This window comes from Artibeus jamaicensis, unplaced genomic scaffold (genome assembly GCF_021234435.1).
Source record: "Artibeus jamaicensis isolate MK-2021 breed Jamaican fruit bat unplaced genomic scaffold, CSHL_Jam_final contig_548, whole genome shotgun sequence".
Lineage (NCBI taxonomy): Eukaryota > Metazoa > Chordata > Mammalia > Chiroptera > Phyllostomidae > Artibeus > Artibeus jamaicensis.
Genome location: NW_026521883.1, coordinates 13637685 through 13655119, shown reverse-complemented (window position 1 = coordinate 13655119; position 17435 = coordinate 13637685). Strand labels below are relative to the sequence as shown.

Sequence of the window (17435 nt, the reverse complement as noted above, 5' to 3'; positions counted from 1 at the left end):
TTCCTAAGCCTCTCCTGATTTTGTTGAATTCTTGTTTCTTCATTCTGTTCTGGTTGAATGTTTCTTTCTTCCTTCTGGTCCTCTCCATTGATTTGAGTCCCAGTTTCCTTTCCATCACTATTGGTTTACTATGCATTTCCCTTCATTTCACTTGGTGTAGCCTTCATATGTTCATCTAATTTGTGACTAAAATCAACCAGTTCAGTGAGCATCCTGATGACCAGTGTTTTGAACTGTGCATCTGATAGGTTGGCTATCTCTTGGTCGCTTAGAAGTATTGGCTGTGGGGCTTTGAGCTGTTTTTCTACTTGAGCCATAATGTTTTGGTCTGTTCCCACCTGTTACGTATGAGGGGCAGAGCCTTAGTTGTTCACCAGGGCGGGGCAACCCAAGTTGCCGGTTTGTGATGCTGTATGTGGGGGCGGGGTCCAAGAGGGAAAAAAAAATGGCACTTTGCTCCACTCTCTGTTGCACCTCAGTCCCTTCCACAGCTTCCCCCAAGCAAACTGGGCCTTTCTGGTGCTGATTCCTGTGTGGGTGGGCTTGTGTGTGTTCTAGGACCCTGTGGGCTTCTCCAACAAACTTTCCTGTGAGGGTGGGAGTCTCTCCCTGCGCCTCAACCCCCACAAGTGTTTTCAGTTGGTGTTTTGAGGCTTTATTTCCCCGGTGTTAGGACCCTGGGTTGCACAATCTGTCTCGCTCCTCAGTTATTGGTGCACAAATGTGGGACTGCTGCCTGGTCAGCCAGCCACCCTGCGTACCGTGCCCTGCTTCTCAATTGCTGCCTCACTGGGTTTACTCCTTGCCACCCCATGCCTGGGGTCTGCCAGCCACCACCTGGGTGCCCAGGGTCTGCCCGGTGCCACCTTGCATGCCCGGGGTGCCTTGAGTGTCCGGGGTGTCTTGCGTGCACGGTGTCACCGCTTCCTGTGCTGCAACCCCTCTCTGCTCGTCCACTGGACTTTGTCCCACCTACTGGTCTGGATGAATGTGTCTATGTTAACTCCTTGGTTGTCGGACTTCAATACAGTTCAATTTTCTTTCAGCTTTGGTTGTTACTTTGTTTCTGAATTGTTGTTGTCCTTATTTTGGTTGTTCAAGGAGGCACAGTGTATCTACCTACACCTCCATCTTGGCTGGAAGTCTTTTCTTTTTTAAAAAAAGATTTTATTTATTTATTTTTAGAGAGAGGGGAAGGGAGGGAGAAAGAGAGAGAGAAATATCAATGTGTGGTTGCCTCTCATGTGGTCCCCACTGGAGACCTGGCCTGCAACCCAGGCATGTGCCCAGACTGGGAATTGAACTGGTGACTCTTTTGTTCACAGCCCATGCTCAATCCACTGAGCTACACCAGCCAGGGTGGTTCTCTTTTCTATCTTATCTTTTCCCAGTGACTTTGGGGTTACGTTGAGCCTATATTAGTTCATTGACCTTGAAGTTCCTCAAGGTCCTCAACTCAGCTCTCATGACTTTGGTTTCCACTTCCCTCACGTCTAGCTTAGTCTTGGGAACTTTTTCCACCTGTAAGATATGGACTTCGACTTGGATTGCAGCCTGGTCAGCTGATTTTTCTCCACCTACTGCACTGAGTTTCAACCACCGCTGAGGACTCTGGTCCTTTAATTGCCAGCCATTCACTCCCTTTATGGCTCCATTTCTCCACTTGGAGCTTCTATGTTGCCAGCCATTTCAGTTCTGTCTGGAATCCCAGAATCTTTTGTCTTAACACGTTGGACTTCTCACGTTCCAGTCCTCAATCCCAAATCACCCTCGTCCTCTGCTTTTTCTTCTCCCAGCCTGCCAGGTCATCTGGGAGAAAGTCACAAAGGCCTGCACACTGAGTCCAGTCCAAATTTATGCTGGCTCTACTCTAATCTCACCTAAGTCTTGCTTTTCTATGAAAACAATTCTTTTTTGAATGCACTCTGGACTGCATTTTTTGGAGGTTATGACAGACTTTTTCATTACTTAAACTTCTAGTCGGTTTCCTTTCGGGAGATCACCTTTTTGTTGTTGATAAGATTAAGGATGTCTGCGTCCCGATTTGCTGCCCTCTACCTCTGTATAAGTCCCCAGTTTTTCTACCCTGAATATTTTCTTCGCCTGTTTTGTTCTTTATTTCTTTCTCCAAGGAAGAAAGTGTCTCTAATTCCCCTCCCAAAATTGAGCCACATACACTCCCCACTTTCCAGTCTCTGGAGTTCTTCCCTTCCTTCTTGACTCTTTTGGACACTTGCTCCATTTGTTACTCCCTTTCTCTGGTTTCTTTGGTCCCTTCCCACCCTGCTCCCCCATATACTCAAGTCATCATTCTCATAATAAGAGAAATTATGCCAGAATCCCCGCTCTGTCCAGCAGAACTTTCTGCAATGATGCAAACACTTTATATTTGTGCTGCCCAATACGGGAGTCACTGGCTACATGACTACCAAGCACATGCAATGTGGCTAGTGTGACTGAGGAACTGAATCTCTGACTTTTGTCAGTCTTAAATTAATTCAGATTCAGTCTAAGTAGTCACATGGGTTGAGGGCTACTGTGCGGGCAGCACAGTTCTGCCCCTGTGGTGAGCTGCCCTCAGCCTCCCTCCTTGGACTGTCTACCTGCTTCTCTGTCCTCACCCTCACCTTTCTGTTGAAGCTGCTTTCTTCTAGGGCTCCAGTGGAGGGGTCCTGGTTGCAGAGCAAAGGCCAGTCCCCACCTTGATTGCTGCCCCCGAGTCTGCTGCCCGACCTTCCTCCCGAGCCTCTCTCTCTTTTTTTGTCTGGTTCTCCAGGTGCAGCTCAGACCTCGCTGATCTCCGGACTTCTGACCGTGGAAGCAGGTGGGATCCTGGGGAAGTTTTTCTCTTCTTTTGCTCTCTGCTGACATTAGTTGTTAATGGGCACTTAATTACTGGGTGTCACACTGTGCGCTGTGGCTAAACTGTGCTGTGCACTTCAATTCCCACTCCAACTCTGTGACACAGACGGTCTTCTCATTCCTGTAATGTAGTTGAAGAAACTGAGGTGGAGAGGAATGAGAGCAACTCTATCTAGGGAGTCATCAGGTATTAAGGAGCAGATCTGAGAATGGCCTGCTTTTCACCAGGTTTTCCTCAGGCCCCCAGATGCTGTCAAGTCTACATATCTGGCTCCGCCCTCTCCCAAATTCCACTCAGAATCTGCTACCCATAAGCCTGACTATCTTGTCTCTAAACAACGCTTCATCCTAGCTTCTTTAATCATTTTTCCTTTTTAAACTTTTAATTTTGAAATAGTTCCAATTAGCAAAAAAATTGCAAGAATAACTTAAACAATTCCCATATACCTTTTGTCCAGACTCCACAAATATTAACTATTTACCACACTTGTATTATCCTTTTCTATCACATTTCTTCTCTCCACACAGACGTGCATGTTGTATACACACACACACACACACGTGTATGTTCTTGTAATTGTGCTCGAACCATTTCAGAGTTAGTTGTAGACATGTTCCTCTTTACCTCCCCACTTCAAATACTTCAGTGTAAATGTCCTAAAAAAATAAGGACCAAGCATCCAAAATCAAGAAATGAACATTGATTCTGTACAATTATCTAATCTACAGACTTTAAGTGTTACCAATAGTCATAATAATGTCTCTTATAGCAAAATGGCGGTAAATATATTTTTTAAAAGTCTCTTTCTGGCCCAGGATGCAATCCAGGATCTTGTACTTTGTTAGTTGTTGTGCCTCTTTAGTTTCATGTTATCTAGTGGCTTCTTCAATTGTTCTTTGGCATTCATGACCTTGACACTTTGGAAGGGTACAGGCAGACTATTCAGTAGAGAACCCGTCAACCTGGGTTCTTCTGGTGTTTTCTCACAATAGAACCAGGTTATCCATTATTAGAGAGGCATTGTATAGGGAAGGCACCACGTCCTTTGAGTGTGTCTTTAATGATTTTTGTGCTATCATTCTTCTCTCTGTCACTTGGGTTATCTTGATCACTTTTTTTCTCTTCTTCACACTCCCACAACTAGCTGGTCATTGAGTGTTGAGCTATTGTGCCCCTTGTACAACTTGGCTCACAATGTCCCTTCCTTTCAAGTCCTACTGTCTCTCCTGTTCTAGACTATTGTGAAGTCAAAGCCTCTGAGCACAGTTCCAGTGACTGTCCCAGCCTTGTCTATCACTGGTCTGTCTTGTCTATCACTTGTCTGTCTTGTCCTTACCAATAGGAACCCGGGTACTCAGTAATGTTCATTAGTCAGTACCTCCTCTGCTTTGTCTTCCCTCCATCCTGTCTCATCTGCCCTGAACTTACCTAACCCCTGCTTTGAATATCCAGCTCAAACACCTGTTCCTCAAATGCTTTTTCTGATGGCCCAGTTCAGACTGCCCTTCTGTTCAGAGACAGTGCCAGGTTTGTGCTTCTCACAAGCAGGTACCAACCTCTCCAGGCTTATGTTGTGGCCTGTTTTATTTTCCTATTGAATTGAAGCTCCTGGGTGTGGGGGCAGTATCTAGTTCAGCACTGTAAGAGGCTCCATGAATATTTGTTGACTGTACTAAATTACTTGATTAACATCATTGAGCAAAATGCACAGGATGACCATAGAGTTGTCTTCTAGCACCTGGTACCTGATGGTGGGTGTGAGAGCCATCCATGCCTTCCTCCAAAGGAAGGAAGGAGGAAGAGAGAATAGTAATTCAAAATAGGGCCTTTTACCCACCCAGCATGCTTTTCCGTATGAATGGCTGGTCTTGGCTCACATTTCACAACTTCCTAAATCCTCTCAAACAAGCAACCTTTGGTTTCAGTGAGCCCCAGGCCCAGCACTAGCAGCAGCCAGCCTAGATTCACAGTTTGGCTTCTCCTGGGAATCTCCACGTCCAGCACAAGTAGCAGCCATCTCAGATAGCTTTATAGCTCAGGCAGGGTGGTCCTGGGCAAAACACAGGTGGGGGCTGACCTTGGGGGCACCACCTGGGAAATCCCAGGGCCAGTGTACCCAGTGGACAGCTACAGACTACATCATAGCACCACCACCCTGCCCCTGCACGGCTGATCCTCCATGGAGGGTAAAGGTTGGTGGTCAGTTTCACAGCCAGTCTTTACAGTTGACTGGCCTGGGTAAATCCCTCCCATTGATTTGCCAATAGCGACCAAGGCTCAACTATAAGAGGAAGGTGTACTCATCCCAACGAAGGGCACACCTCGAGTCCCCAGCTTGGGTGATAGGAGAGGCTGTGCCACTGGACCTTACAGGGCAACTACTATCTTAAGCCACACTACAAGACACAGAGTCAAAGCAGTTCTACCTATTACAGAGAAACAAACATAGGGAGGCTGCCAAAATGAGCAGTTAAAAAAACATGACCCAGATGAAAGAACAGATCAAAACTCCAGAAAAAGCTAAATGAAATGGAGATAAGCAATTTATTAGATACAGAGTTCAAAACACTGATTATAAGGATACTCAAGGAACTTAGTGAGGACCTCAGCAGCATAAAAAATATCCAGTCAGAAATGAAGGATACACTAATGGAAATAAAGAACAAATTACAGAGAAACAACAGTAGAGTGGATGAAGCCAAAAATCAAATCAATGATTTGGAACATAAGGAAGCAAGTAACCAATCAGAACAACAACAAGAAAAATGAATTTTAAAAATGAGGATAGTATAAGCAGACTCTGGGACAACTTCAAGAGGTCCAACATTTGCATCATAGGGGTGCCAGAAGGGAAAGAGAAAGAGCAAGAAACTGGTAATCTATTTGAAAAAATAGTGAAAGAAAACTTCCTGAATTTAGTGAAGAAAATAGGCATGCAAGTCCAAGAGGCAGAGAGTCCTGATTATGATGGATGTAAAGAGCCCCACTCCAAGACACATCAGAATTAAAATGCCAAAGGTTAAAGATGAAGAGAGAATATTAAAATCAACAAGAGAAAAGCAGTTAGTTAGCTACAGGGGAGTTCCCATAAGACCGTCAGTTCATTTCCCAAAAGAAACTTCACAGGCTAGATGGGATTGTCAAGAAATATTCAAAGTCGTGAAAAGCCATAATTGAATCTATTATGAAGGACCTACAGCCATAATTGCTCTAACCTGCAAAGCTATTATTTAGAATTAAAGGGTAGATAAAGAGCTTCCCAGACAAGAAAAAACTAAAAGAGTTCATCATCACTAAACCAGTATTATATAAAATGTTAAAGGGACTTATTTAAGAAAAAGAAAATCAAAACTATGAACAACAAAATGACAACAAATACATACCTATCAACAATTGAATCTAAAAAGCAAACTAAGCAAACAAGAAGAACAGAGACAGAATCATGGATACAGTGGGCGTTTTGTTGGTTGCCAGATGGGAGAGGGGACAGTGGTTGAAGAGCTGAGGGGATTAAGAAGTACAAATAGGTAGTTACAGAATAGCCATGGGGATGTAAAGTACAGCATAGTAAATGAAATAACGAAAGAACTTACATGCATGACCCATGGACATGAACAGTGGTATAGGGATTGCCTGAGGGAGTGGGGGATGCTGGCTGGAGGGTGGCCACAGGAGAAAGATCAGGACAACTATAATAGCATAATCAATGACATATAATTAAAAAATAGGGCCTTTTAGCAAAATGATGGGTGCTTCAGAAAGGTATTTTCATGTTGTAAGCATGTATTGTATTTTTTTCTTTTTTTTTTTTTATTGATTATGCCATTACATTTGCTCTATTCCCCCCCTCCCTTCCCCTCCACCCTGCATACCCCTCCCCCACCATTTCCCCCCTTTAGTTCATGAACATGTGTCTCAAATTCTTTAGATTCTGTATTTCCCCTACTATTCTTACCCTCCCCCCTATCTATTTTCTATCTACTGTCTATACTATTTATTTTCTGTACCTTCTCCCCCTTCCCCTCCTCCCACTCCCCCTGTTGCTAACCCTCCCTGTGATCTTCATTTCTATGGTTCTGCTCCTGATCTAGCTATCCTCTTAGTTTGCTTTTGTTTTAGGTGTGTTTCTTAATAACTGTGAGTTTGCTGTCCTTTCACTGTTCATCTTTTTTATCTTCTTTTTCTTAGGTAAGTCCCTTTAACATTTCATATAGTAAGGGCTTGGTGGTGATGAACTCCTTGAATTTGACCTTATCTGAGAAGCACTTTATCTGTCCTTCCATTCTAAATGAAAGTTTTGCTGGGTAGAGCAATCTTGGTTGTAGATCTTTGGTTTTCATGACTTGGAATACCTCTGTCCAGCCCCTTCTTGCCTGTAAGGTCTCTTTTGAGAAATCAGCTGACAGTCTGATGGGAACTCCTTTGTAGGTGACTGTCCCCTTAGCTCTTGCTGCTTCTAGGATTCTCTCCTTCATTTTAATCTTGGCTAATGTAATTATGATGTGCCTTGGTGTGTTCCTTCCCGGGTCCAACTTCCTCGGGACTCTCCGAGCTTCCTGGATCTCTCGGAAGTCTATTTCCTTTGCCATCTTGGGGAAATTCTCCTTTATTATTTGTTCAAATAATTTTTCAACTGGTGGTTGTGCCTTTCCCCCTTCTGGTACCCCTATAATTCGGATGTTGGAACGTTTAAAGATGTCCTAGAGGTTCCCAAGCCTCTCCTCATTTTTCTGAATTCTTATTTCTTCATTCCTTTCTGCTTGATCATCTTTTTCTTCTGTCTGGTCCTCTCCCTTGATTTGAGTCCCAATTTTCTTTCCATCACTATTGGTATCTTTTGTATCAGCATTCATTTCAATTGGTTTAGCTTCCATATGTTTCTCTAATTTGTGACTAAAATCCACCAGTTCTGTAAGGATCTTTATAACCAGTGTTTTGAACTGTGCATCTGAAAGACTGGCTATTTCTTCATCACTTAGGTCTATCGGTTCTGGGGCTCTGAGTTGTCCTAGAGCCATTTTTGGTCTATTCGTGCTGTTAAGTGAGCGGAGCGAAGCCTTAGTTGTTTACCAGGACGGGCGACCCAGGTCGCTGGTTTGTGACGCTGTGTGTGGGGGCGGGGTCAGAGAGGGAACAATGGCGTTCCTCTCCACTAGCCCAGCGCATCCAGTCACTCAAACGCCTCGGGCTTGCTTATCCGATCCTAATTTTGCGAGCCTGCTGCACCGCGCAGGTTTCCCTTCTCACTGGTTTCTCCGCACGTAAATGCGCGCGACCGACGCGCCTCTTCCCTGTGCGCTCCGGCAGCCAGCTCACTGGCGATCAGCGCCCTCGATTGCCTGCGCACGCTGCGCACCGCCCCGGGAATTTTTTCTTGCTAACCTGCTCCGCTGCTGGCCTCGCTCCTCGTACCGGTCCAGCCGAGTATCTAGTTGTCCTTTGGACTCCGTATTGTCGATTTTCCGTGTGGCTTGGTTGTGACTGCTGTTAAAAATAGTTGTTCTTCGATTTGGTTGTGCACAGAGGCGAGGTGGACCCTCCACCTACTTCTCCATCTTGGCGGAAGTCCAGCATGTATTGTATTTTTAAAGAGCAGAGAAATCTAACATAGCATATTAAAAATGGCCCGCCTATTTCTTCACATCCCAAAGGAGCAGCTGAGTGTGTGAGAAGCAGTTTCTCAGGCTCATTCCCTCCCTCTGCGCTCTCCAGCCTCCTGTCTCTCTCCTCCTCACTGTCTGGCCCACTCCCCGCTTGCCGGCAGCCACCTTTCCTTCCTCCACCCTCTCGCATTCCTTTTCCTCTTCTTCCCCTTACTCTTTCTGCCTGTTCCTTTCTCTTCTTAGCTCTTCTATTTTCATCCTCTCCTTATACTGATTATTTTATTTTTTAACTTATTAGATGAGGCTATGTGTCATGGGTTTTAACATAAAACCAGGTGAAAGAAGATAAAACAGTCACTTTTTACTACTTGGTGGTCTTTTGTCAATTTCCCCCCTCCCCCAGGGCTTAAGGTTCTTGGTATTTTAAAAATGTGGTTATCAGGGACAATAAAATGGTGTATTTGATTACCTTCCTGGTATACCAGGAAAGTCACAGAGAATGTGCTGGCTGACAGATCTCAAAAGGCCTGAATGTTTCAGCCTCTGTTCAGGCAAAACTGGCATTTGAGATCAGAAACCAGATTTGAGTGTGGTGAGTTGTCAAGGTTATTATAACGATGGTATTTCTCCTCAAGATGTGCCGGTACTTGCCGGCCGGTGGTCAGCTTTTTCCCCTCTTCAGAATGCTTTGTGCAGATAACATCTTCTCTGGACAGAATAGCTACAGGAGGGAAGGCAAGAGATTCTGCTGCATAGCTGGAGTGGGGCTTAGATGAAAAGCGTGTTTATGTGGGAGAGAGTGTGTGGGGGCTGCTTTTGCATTATGGAATTCTTAAAATTGTTTAACCGGGAAGATGTTATTCAGAAACCCCTGGTGTGTTCAGCTTGTTTTTGTTTATTTCAGATTTATTCCCCCCCCTTTTTTAATTATCTCCAGAAGGGCTCAGCAGGCCTCCCTTGCTCCCTCTAAAATAGTTATAAAATTAATGCATTCAACTCAAGACGTTACTCCAAATAGAGTCTCTCATAGCCCCTGTTCAGCTGAGAAGTCCAGCCCTGCCCATTGTGTATGAGAAAAAGGGCAGAGACTGGGCTGGGTCTTTCTTCCAAACCCAAATCCTTATAGCTTTTCAGTTGGAAATTCATACAGAGCAGAATCCAAAAGTCACAATCAATAGTCTATTGGCATGAGTATGGAAAACCGTGCCTCCCTTCCACTATGTGATCCTTGGTGCATCTGCAGGTGTCGGTAGTTTAGTAGCTAGAGCATTTACACCAGCTTGTAATACTATTTTTTTCTGTTCTAGCTGTTGCACTAGGCAAAGTCCCTTTTTAACATTTAGCAATGTGTCTAATGCTGGAAAGAGAAGTTGCCAAATATAGCTGTTGATCATAATAATACACCCTAACAGTAATATTAAGACACTTCTCTCTCGGTGCGGGTGCGTGTGTGAGTGAGTGCCCGCGCAGGGCAACCTGAAGCAGTCTGCCAAGCTTGCAGCTGGAAGGAGCCCTGAGTCAGCCATCAATATGCCTTTTGAGCAGAGCGACTCCATAATTAAAATAATGGGCCCTACCAAATTAGAAAAACAAGCAAATGAACAAATATTTAGGAGTGTCTGTGAAGAAATGCTGTGCCGGGTTACACAGGGGTTACAGATTCACAGGGTATATGGCTCCTGCTGCCCCAAAGCAGCTCAGTTTGGAGGCATAATCCATGAAAAGTTCAAATAACAATAGAAGATTAAAATAGCATTTCAAAATATGTTATTAATAGATGGGAACAAAGACCAATCTGTTTTTGCGGGGGTTCTCTTAAAAATGTTAACATCATTCTAGAGTAGATCAGAACAACATCAGTGGCTGCTGGGCTCCAGGGGTCCGGATGATCCCAGCCCACCTGTGGACTCTGTCCGACAGAGGTCGGGCATATGTTGCCGCTTTGCCAGCTCCCAGCAGTCATGCAGTAATCCCTGCGCTGGCTGGAAGGCCACCATCAATCCTTGGAGCATTTTGAAGTTTGTTTGTTTCTTTTTTTTTTTTATGGGTGAGTAATACAGCCACCCTCACCTTCCTTCATTCAACAGAACTCCCCTGGTGAGTGTGACGGAGTGGAGGAGGAAGAAAACGAGTCATGCAAAGAGGAATCGAGGTCATTTTCACAGACAGCATTAAAAATACATGCCGTGGGACCCTGTGGAGGGATCCACACTGTCTCTGGAACCTCTGGCTGAGGGTGTGCTATCCTGGCGACTTGCACTGGGGGCAGCCCGAGCCACCGAGCCTGCACACGATGCCTGATTCCCTGATGGGTGGGCAATCCAGGGCTTCACTAGGGTTACTGGGCTCAAGCCTCATTATGTACTTAGGGGATGGGTAAGAATTAGCAGCAAACTGGGAGTCAGTTGTTCAATGGATACAGAGTTTCAGTTTGGGAAGATGAAAAAGTTCTAGAGCTCTGTTGTACAGCAATGCACATATGGTTAACACCACTGTACTCTGTGTGCTGAAAATGTGTAAGGTGGTAACTGTTATGGTATGTTTTCCCCAGCTTTATTTTTATTTATTTTTTAAATCTCAGTTTTTTCTAATTTTAGAAATTGATTTGAGAGAGAGAGAGAGAGAAAGGAAAGGAGAGAGGAAAGTAACATGGATTTGTTATTCCACTTACTTATGCATTTTGGTTGTTGATTCTTGCATGTTCCCTGACTGAGGATGAAACCTGCAACCCTGGCCTATCGGGATGACGCTGTAACCAACTGGGCTCCCCAGCCAGGCTCCCCAGCTTTATTGAGGCATAATTTTTTTAGTTTATTGAGATCTAATTGACATTTAACATTGTATAAGTTTAAGGTGTACCGCATGTTGATTTAGTATGTGAAGTTATTAAAACCATAAAGTTAGTTAATATAACATGGTATGTGTTTTTAACCACAGTAAAAAAAAACTTTCTGCAAACTTATTTTAACTGAGTCATATCATCTTTTAAACCCAGCATCAGGCTTGTCTCTTGGTTTTGATAGCTGTAAATGGGCAATTTCTGTATTTTTTTCTTATTGGCTCTTCTTTCATTCAAGAAGTTTTTATTTAAATTTTTGTTAGTGTGAGAATAGCACACTTTATTAAAGTATTTTGCAAATTAGGAGAAGTAGAATAAAAATGTATCCATTGCCACCGTTTATTTTTTTATTCATTTCTGTCCACCATTTAAAAAAGCATTTAACAGTCCTGGTAGCACCAGACCCCTTGCCGCACCCTCCCCGGGATGGGAGGGACTTCTGATTGCTAGAGTAGTGTATGACAGAAACAGTCGTCAAGGTGTGTCATTGACCGGAAGTATTCAGGGAAGGACATTTTGGTGTGAGGATGCCCCGCAGCTTACAGGCTGTGCAAGGCCTTATCATCTTCCCTCATTTGATGACTTATCCAAATTTCCCCCAGATTCACCTTGCAACTATAGTGCTATCTACATCCCCAAACATGCTAGCCCAGTGTTAGCCCAGAATATGCCTTATTCATTTATTCTCCAAAATTCTGGCCAGGTATAGTGAGAGGAGAGCTGTCTATTAATTTTACTTTTGATTTTAGAGAGAGGGGAAAGAAGGGAAAGACGGAGGGAAAGGAACACTGATGTAAGAGAAACATCCATTGGCCGCCTTCTGTATGCACCCCGACTGGGGACCGAACTGCCACCCAGCCGGTGCCCTGACTGGAGTCAAACCGGCGCCCTTTCGGTTTGCGGGATCACGCCCAACCAACTGAGCCACCCTTGCCAGGGTGGGACCTGTCTATTGAGGAGACCGGGTGTGCTTGTGTGTGCTTTTCTACTTTCACTGCACATAGCTTGGCAGCACTCCCCCAGTCTGAGCCCTGTGGTCAATTTACAGAAAACTCCTGCTACTATCAGTGGTCCTGCTTTGATCTTCTTATCAATCTGGATACTTTGATTTTGGAATTAGTCCCTGGCCTCAGTTGCACAGCCCTCTTCCTCCTCCTGGTACTGAAAACAAATGACGTTACCCAGATACCAGCTTATTCGCACCGCAGAGCAATGCCTCCAGTTTGGCACAGGGGTGAGGGGAGCACCATGAAAGAGAAAAGAGGGGCCCAGGGGTGGGTCCGATAGGAGAGGGAAGGAAAGCCTGTGCATACAGAGGTGCGGTGGCTGTCTTGTCCTGACCTTGACCTCTCCATCTATCTCTGCTGCTCCAGGTTCCAGTAATCTCCTTACCCTGTGGGGGAGGAGGAGAAGAAAGAGGACAGGGTATGGCAAGGATGGAACTTGAAATATTGTCAGGTTCTTTTAAATTCTGAAGTTAAATGTTCGCACCACCTAAGCTGTGGTCCTCATGGAGCAAAGTTCTGGTTTCCAGACTCTGATTATGGTTCCAGATGATAGTATAAATCTCTTTTCAAATGTTGTTCTTTTAAAAACCCTTAACATTATAGTTAGCGTGTAAATATTTTCTGTGTTACTTCATAGCCTTTGTAACCATGCTTTGAAATAGCTATTGGTATTCTTTTGAGTGGAAGTGCCATGTTTTATTAACTACTTTTTTATTGTTGGACATTGAACCAATAGCCATTTGTAGAAATATTAACATCTAGATAAGATCACATATTAAGTATGGATAAAATTCTTTCAGGGTAAAGATTTGATGAAGATTAGTTACAACTGTGTTGTAATTCTGATGTCGTGGTCCCCAGAATGTCTTGGACAAGATCAAGTTCTGTGCATGCCCTTGAGAGACTAACAATGGGACTGACTCTGCTTGAGCTCATGGTCTTTACATATTTGTTTTTTTTTTAATCCTCACCCAAGGATATGCTTATTGACCTTAGAGAGGAAGGGGGAGACAGAGCCAGAAAGAGACAGAGAGAAAGAGATAAAAATCAGTTGCTTCCCACACTCACCGAGACTGGGGATTAAACTTGCAACCTTTTGGTGCGTGTATGGGATAATGCAGTAACCAACTGAGCCACCTGGCCAGGGAGATATATCTATACACACACATTTTTTAAAGTGGGGTAGGAAGAAGCAACTCATTTCTCTTTCTTTTTAAATTATATAATGAAAAATTAACCGAAGAAGTAAAATACACATTTAATTGAAGCCCCCGTATCCCTCCGTCTGATCCCCTTTATCTCCCACTCAGAGGCAAATTGTACTCTGGTTTGGTGTATTTCATTTTCATACTCATCTTTAAATGTTACAGATTTGGCATATTATTGGCATACTCTAAACCTTTATAAAATGCCACCATAGGGTACGTATCCTTCTTCAGCTTGCTTTTTACTTAATGTATTTGTGAGATTCATTCATATTGGGACTTGCGATTCTTATTTATTTATTTCCACAACTGTTTGTTCCTTCATTGCATGAATATATCATGATTTATTCATCCATTTGCTTAACGATGGGCATTCAGCCCTCCCTCGCCCACTTTCTTGCTCTTAGAAACAGTGCTGCCTTGAGTATTCTTGTGTCTCCTTGTGAACAAGTTTGAGAAGGTTTGAGGGGATTCCTTAGCACTGGGATTATCGGATCATGGGATTTGTGCACCTTTAGCTTTTCTAGATAGTGAAGATTGCAATCCAGCGTGGTGGTGCCGATTCACATTCCCATCTGGTGTTCCCTCGTTCCACATCCGTTCCTGTCCGCATGTGGTCTTGCCGTTCTTCCTTTTTGCCAACCTGGTGGAATAAACTGGTATCTCTTGTGACAAATTAGATTTATTTTATGATTTGCTTCCCTTGGCCAGAACAGAGCCACTCTTATTAGGAAAAAAATTTCTTAAAGTTCTTATTCTGTCTTCAATATTCTTTTGAGATGTTTTTCTAAGCAAGATAATCATTTAGAAATCTATTAAGTGACTTAAAAGTTAGATTACAGAATAAATAATTAAACATTAAAATAAATTTAAAATATTTCTAGTAAGCAGAACTATACCCTATGTGATTTGACGTTAAAATCCCAGCTGACTCCAGCTGCCAACTGAGCACAGATGGCTGCCACTTGGCTGGTCTCTGATGTGTCCTGTTGGTTAAGAACAGAGCCCTGGCTGGTGTGGCTCCATTGGTCGGAGTGTTGGCCCATAACTGAAAGGTTGCGGGTTTGATTCCTGGTCAGGGTACATACCTAGGTTGCAGGTTTGGTCCCCTGTTCAGGCATGTATGATCCCTGGTGTGGGCGTGTAGGAGAGGCAACCAATCGATACTTCTCTCTTGCATTGATGTTTCCCCTTCTCTCTTACTCTCTCTAAAAAACAATGAAAAAATGTCAAGTGAGAATTAAAAAAAACAAAAAAAAAGACAAGAGTAACTCTAGGTCACACCTAGCTCAAAGAGGAGAAAATGAACAAGGTGTAGACTCCAGAAGGTGGAGGTCATGTAAGAGTGTCTACCACAACAGATACCACATTTTGGTGTCATGGGTTTAGATACTCATCACTAATAGGGCGACAGAGATGAGCAAATTTGGGGAGACTGACTTACCCAAGCCAGGTTCCCATCAAAAGTGTAATTCCAATTGTTAATTCACAAGGAGAAAAGTAGCTGGCAGATAGACTGGGACTTGAGTTTGTTGATTCTTGCATATTCCCTTTTTATACACATCCACGCGGAAAAGCTAAACGGTGTGCTTGGTGAGTTTGGGCTCAGGGCAAGAGTCATGAGCAGGATTATCTTAGAGTAATAGCATTGGACCATGAGAGCTTAATCACCCCTCTCCATTATAGAACTCTTCTCATTGCCCTAGATTCTTAGGTTCTTGGAAACACTGATAAATTTTACCTCTTCAAACTCTGCTTTTACTAGACATGCTGTGCATACCATCTCCCATTCTGGTTGTACATTCATTCTCTAGTCAGAATATTACTCAGTTGATTAAATTCAACATTATAAAATGACTTCATTTCAGTCATGTATCCTTAAGATTCATTCGTCCAGGAAACATGTATTGATGAGCTGCCGTTTGCCAGGTGTTTGGGATACAGCCGTGGACAGTGCAGCTCCCGTGGAGCTCAAGCATGGAGCCAGAGACTGACCCTGAACCAGGAATCACAAGTGTGCTGTTTGCAGAACTTCCGCCAAGATGGAGGCGTAGGTGGAAGCACTGTGCCTTCTCACACAACCAAATTTAAAAACAACAAAGTTTTAGCAACAAGAATGCAGCCAAACCACAGAAAATTGAACTATATGGAAGTCTGACAATAATGAACCCTTCAGCCAAACTGGTAAGAGGGGCAGAGCCAGCAGCAGAGCAGGGTCGGGCAGGAAGGATCCACCGGCCTGACCCAGGCATGCGACCCAGGTGCGCAGACAGCCGTGGGTGGATCCTGGGTGTGGAGTATCGGGCGGACCCACTGAGGGCGCAAGGTGGTGGTCTCACTGAGGGCTGACCACGGTCACACATTTGCGCACAGATGAACTGGTGAAGGAGCAAGCAGTGAGACAGACTGTGCAGGCCCCAGTGGCGGGAAGCAGCAGAGGGGACTGCCATTGTCCCTCTCTGACCCCGCCACCTGGGTGGCCTCTCTCTGACCCGCCCCCACCTACAGCGTCACAAACCAGTGACCTGGGTGGCCCCACCCTGGTAAACAACTAAGGCTCTTCTCCTCATACCTAACAGGCATGAACAGATCAAAACATGGCTCAAGAACAACTCAGAGCCCCAGAGCTGATAAATCTAAGCGATGAAGAAATAGCCAAACTTTTGGATGCATAGTTCAAAACACTGGTGATCAGGATGCTCACAGAACTGGTTGATTTTAGTCACAAATTAGAGGAACATATGAAGGCTAAACTAATTGAAATGAATGGAAATGCACAGGAAACCAATAGTAATGGAAAGGAAACTGGGACTTAAATCAAAGGAGTGGACCAGAAGGAAGAAAAAAATGACCAAACAGAAAAGGATGAAGAAACAAGAATTCAGAAAAATGAGGAGAGGCTTAGGAACCTTTAGGACATCTTTAAACGATCCAATATCTGAATTATAGGGGTACCAGAAGGGGAAGAGGAACACCCACAAGTGGAAACCTTATTTGAACAAATAATAAAGGAGAACTTCCCCAATCTGGCAAAGGAAATAGACTTCCAGGAAATCCAGGAAGCTCAGAGAGTCCCAAAGAAGTTGGACCCAAGAAGGAACACACCAAGGCACATCATAATTATATTAGCCAAGATTAAAATGAAGGAGAGAATTCTAGAAGCAGCAAGAGATAAGGGGACAGTCACCTACAAAGGAGTCCCCATCAGACTGTCAGCTGATTTCTCAAAAGAGACCTTACAGGCAAGAAGGGGCTGGAAAGAGGTATTCCAAGTCATGAAAGACAAGGACCTACATCCAATATTACTCTATCCAGCAAAGCTTTCATTTAGAATGGAAGGACAGATAAAGTATTTCTCAGTTAAGATCACATTCAAGGAGTTCATCATCACCAAGCCCTTATTATATGAAATGTTAAAGGGACTTACCTAAGAAAAAGGAGATAAAAAAGATGAACAGTGAAAGGACAGCAAACTCACAGTTATTAACAACCACACCTAAAACAAAAGCAAACTAAGAGGACAGCTAGATCAGGAGTGGAACCATAGAAATGGAGATCACATGGAGGGTTAGCAACAGGAGAATGGGAGAAGGAGAAGGGGGGAGAAGGTACAGAAAATAAGTAGCATAGACGGTAGGTAGAAAATAGGGGGAGGGCAAGAATAGTATGGGAAATATAGAATCTAAAGAACTTGAGACACGTGGTCATAAACTAAAGGGGGGAATGGTGGGAGAGGGGTGTGCAGGGTGGAGGGGACTGAAGGGGGTAATAGAACAACTGTAATGGCATAATCAATAAAATATATTTTTTTAAAAAAAGAGGAATGCAAAGGGAAAAAAAAAAACCACAAGTGTGCTCTTTGCCTCCTTTCAGTTGTAAGTCCCAGCAGTATCTTGGATCATTCTTATGGATCTGCTG

General features: G+C 43.9%; 1 protein-coding gene across 11 annotated transcripts in view; it reads left to right on the top strand.

The window, feature by feature from the left end:
• The window catches only part of FAM81A (family with sequence similarity 81 member A), a 127960-nt gene that overhangs the window by 52663 nt on the left and 57862 nt on the right, over positions 1 to 17435 (top strand). Inside the window, exon 2 of one of the 11 annotated variants that reach the window (XM_037151028.2) lies at positions 2777 to 2824. The exons of 9 other annotated variants lie outside the window; for them this stretch is intronic. The gene's annotated coding sequence lies outside the window, so the exon portion shown is untranslated. Of the gene's footprint in view, positions 1 to 2776; positions 2825 to 17435 lie in introns of those variants that run through there. One more of the 11 variants, XM_037151032.2, reaches the window with a different exon arrangement.